Below are 4884 nucleotides of genomic sequence, written 5' to 3' on the forward strand. Positions count from 1 at the left end.
GCTTGAGACTACAAAGCTCCTAAGCACCGGTCGCTGGGATGGTGGTGTCCAATCGAGGCGTGGTCAATTGGGATCACCCCATAGAAACTGTGGTAGGGGAATATGAACATATAACGCGAACAAACCCTATATTTTGATATACATTTTTCTATGTTTCTTCATTATTTTTTTTTTATAGATGATGTTACCTTTAACTCTGAGGAAATTGCTGTCGATTTCCTTCCTTGAGGCATATATGGCATTAAATTTAGACATAATTGCATTACCGCTTCCCTAGACAATCTACAAATACATTTGGATAATTATTATTATAATGCAACAGTTATACATTAATGAGTATATAATAGCATATTATAACATTTAGGTTAGAAATCAGTTAGTGTTTGCTAGGATTATACCTATATATTTCTCGAAATCTTTTTTCTGGAATATCGAAAGGATTTTGCGTGTCCCGTAAAATTTTTCGAATGATACGTAATCCGTTATTTCTATTTCTTCTATCTTCGTCTAGATTAATTATAAACCATGCAGCAGCCATTTTTATTTCACATTTTACGTGACATTTTCATTTTTCACAAGTTCACATAAAATTTTTCACTTTTCACAATTCACGCTAGGGAAAAAGTTTCATGATCGGTACCCTGTTCTTTTTAGCTGAACTTTTGCAGCAGTTCACCTTTTTTCCTCTTCTTTCCTCCTAAAGAGAAAAGGAAGAAAGATGAACTGGTGCAAAAGTTCAGTCAAAAAGAACAGGCTTAATATATGATAAAATAGGTTGGGAACACGCGCATGCGCATTGAGAAAGTACACGAATTGTGGAAGTGAGAAGCGATCGTTTGCACTGTGATGTTTGCTGCATAGACTTATAAGATAGACGGAGCATTCGTACGAGAGAAGCTGAAGACGTGATAGAAAGAAAAAGAAACAGTCGCGGATAGTTCTCTTCTTTTCTAGTAGTGAATTGATTGGTCGCCGCGGCAGGCCGGGAAGTGGCCGAGAACAATAAAGATAGACGTTCAAGATTTGTGGTCTTACGCTCAAGCTAATTGGTCCCCCACCGCTCACTGTGAAAGAGGGAAACAACTATGTCTGGAGTAGAGCTGTCCTTCAATGTTGTCTTTAGCTCCTCTTGTATGTACGCTCCGACTATCTTATAAGTCTATGGTTTGCTGTAGCTCTCAATTGCCATTAGCAATATAGTAGTATTACCTTAGAACATATACTACTGGATGAAGAATAGGCCGCTGACCGTGAAACCAACATCTATGCGAGAGAGAAAGGTAGAGAGGCCTCTTTGACTGCAATGCGCATGTGCCACTCATCCCCATTCAACCCGTTGTCCTCGCAGTTCGCGTTCCACTTCCTTCGTACATTCGTAAACTAATAAGGCCGCAGCACATACTTTTGCATAACGCATAATGCATAGTGCATAAGCGAATCAACTAATCAGAATCTTTCCTTTCCTCCCATTCCATGAAAAAGAAGAATTTTAATTGGTTGATTCCTTTATGCACTATGCATTATGCCTTATGCAAGAGTGTGTGCTATAGCGTTTTCGATTGGGAAGAAGTAAGTGCACACCAATGCGCACTCAGTTCACACCAACACTGGACGAGTTCCATGGGTTGCACTGAATAGTGCAAGTTCAAAAGAACACGCCAAGATTTTCAGTGCTAAAGCTGAAGTGTCATTTCGAGTTGTAAGATTGTAAGGACTTGACTAGACTGCAGGAAGAATGCAGAAAAATAATTTCGACATCTCATGTTTATAACCTTAAGTAATAATTTTTTACTATATGTAATTAAATAATATATAAGATATCAAGAATATCATATATGTACATACTTTTAATAATTGTACACATTTGCATATGTTGCGTTTTCAGTTCAACCGCGCAGATTTACTTGTCCCTATTGTATATCCTTATACTGTGACAAAACGATGCACCGATATCCTATATATAGGTTAGTTTTTTTTCTCTGCACTGCTTGCACTAGTTGCAAGAAGCAACGATAATTTTTAATTAAATTAATAGCGTCGTGTTATATCTTAACAGAGATTACAATAAAAATCGAACAAGAAAATGGCTAAGTACATAAACAAAATAATTATATTAATAAATCATTCGTAAATTTCGGTTACCTGGGTTATGCTAAAAATGTTGCTTCCAAAAAAAATGTTATTAAAAGTTATACTCAGCGAGAAATGATAATGGAATCGAATTGACGCCATAATCATCAAATCAATGTCCGATTTGAAGGGTTCTATTATTATTTTTCACTAGGTACAGTAACATAAATTACAGCTTTTTAGTAAAATTTTCTTCAAAAGTAACGTTTTGAAATCCAAATATATATTGCCCAGATATATAATATTACAGGGTGCGGCGCCAAAATCCGGATAAATTATACATTTTTTCTAAACATATGTTTTATTGCTACAATGAAAAGGTTTACAAAATTTGTTTACCTCCATTGTTTGTAAGGCCATAAAGAACATATTCACTCAATATATCCCCCGCTTGCTTGAATGACCGCCTCCATTCTCGGTCTGAAGCGTGCGCAGGAACGCTTTAATGTGTCACGGTCCATATCGGTGAATGTCGCTTCAATAGCGGCTCTCAATGATGCGACGTTTGGATGTCTGGACTTGTTCGTGACCCTTTCAACCACACCCCATACGTAGAAGTCCAAAGGATTCAAATCTGGGCTGTTGGGAGGCCAGAATTCTTTTGACCAAAACATGTCGACGTTGTCCGACAACCAATTTTGCATCAAATGACTTGTGTGGGCGGGCGCACCGTCCTGCTGGAAAACATATGGCTTTCCAAACGACACAGTTTCCATCCACAACCGACAACCGACGACAATTTTCGGATCGACTGCCCTGGATCCTCAAAAATCAACTCCTGAGCCCATTGAATGATGTTGGGCGTCCTGACAACGCGCCCCTTCGAGTGGAATTTCCTCGCCGATGTTGCAGAACCTTCGTTGGACTTCTCCGACTCATGGTACTTTGCGATGACATCATACACAGTCGATGTCGGATACCCGAAGAACCGAATGATTTCTGTCGCCGAGCGCCCGGCGCGAATACTTTCGATAATCGCGGCTCTTCGGTTATACTCCGCACTTGGTTTCAACATTGTGACTGTTTCGAGGTTATAATGGTTTAGTACATGTGTCAAGCTATTTGAATGCCAATCGCGACATCTACCAATGGTATTGAACGGAGGGAATTTCAACTTGATATTTGTCCGGATTTTGGCGCCGCATGTAAATATTTTGTATGCTGTTTTGCCCTATCCATTTAGGAAATCATACAAATAATAAATCATTTATTATAAGTCATAATCATAATATTTACTATAATATTATCATAATATTTACTTATAATATATATTATAAGTAATAATCATTTATTATTTATGATAAGTCTTTAATAATAAGTTTGTCATTAAATTATATATTACCATCGTTATTTTCAACTATTATTGGTGGTTCTAATAGTGGTAGTACAATTACGTGTTCTTCGTCCGAAGAATCAAATAATTCAAACATATAAGAAATATCACGATCCATTACGTGATACGCTATATTAGTTACTGTACTGGTACGTTCTTTTATATCTTGCACTAATACAATTTTCTATCAGTGCAGTCCGATTTAGTGCTAGTTCAGTGCAGCACTAGTGCACACTTGTGCGGGGTGATCCCGATTGACCACGTCTCGATTGGACATCACCAATCACAGCGACCAGTGCTTAGGAGCTTTATAGTCTCAAGCGCTGTGAGTGGCTCGTGTCCAATTGAGCCGTGTCCAACTGGGTGCCACCCGTGCACACTAGTGCAGAGAAAAAAAACAAACCTTATGTATCCAGTGCACTGAACTGGCACCGTTAAAATATCTCGTGCCACTAAGGACCATTCCACACAAACTTGCATAATCGCATAACATATGCATAAAGAAAATCATCCAATCGTAGTTTACGTTTGTCTTTATAACAGAAATGTGATTAGATAATTTTCTTTATGCATATGGTTATGTGGCTCTGCAAGTTTGTGTGGAATGCCATTACGGAAAAAACTTTTAAAATTTGAATGTTTACACTTTAAAAAACACTGAAAAAATACACTCAAGGTAGCACTCAATTAATGATTATTTTGGACGCTCAACCTGAGTATAACTCTCAACTTGAGTGTTATTGATAACTTGGATGTTGAGTGTTAATCTCAACTTGATAGTTAACTTTAGTGTCAGGATGAAATCACACGGTGCGGAAAATGATTGCGGAACAAAGAATGCGTCATTCAGCGGACTCAACAGTTGAGTGAGCACTCGCTGTTATTGGTATATTCTTCTAGATCTAAAATTTTGATTGGATAAGCTAAAAGAATACACTAATAACAGCGAGCATGGCACTTGCACTCAACTGTTGAGTCCGCTGAATGCGCTCATTGAAACAACCAATTAGCGCTATTCGGAATAACGCAGAATAAAGCTGATTGGTTGATATATTTTCTTTTCCGCACCGTGTGATTTCACTCTTAGACCCTACGTACAATGGAGGAAGTATTATTATAGGAATAGAAATAAATATTAAAATTTCAAAACAAATAAAAACAAATAAAAATTTTAAAACAAATTAAAATTTCAAAACAAATTTTAAATTGCAAACGCCATTATTTTTAAGTACTCAAATATTTGCGGGCATCTACATTCAGTATTTTGGCATTTATTTTAATCAGGGAAATTAAAACTCAAATAACTGTTAAGTTTATATACTCAATTTTGAAGAACACTCAAAGGTTTAGGGTTTACGCTCATTTATTGCGTGTCATATCCAAGTGTTGAGGGTAACCTTTAGATGTTTAGTGTGTAAACT

Source organism: Trachymyrmex cornetzi, unplaced genomic scaffold (genome assembly GCF_001594075.2).
Source record: "Trachymyrmex cornetzi isolate Tcor2-1 unplaced genomic scaffold, Tcor1.1 scaffold703, whole genome shotgun sequence".
Taxonomy (NCBI): Eukaryota; Metazoa; Arthropoda; class Insecta; order Hymenoptera; family Formicidae; genus Trachymyrmex; species Trachymyrmex cornetzi.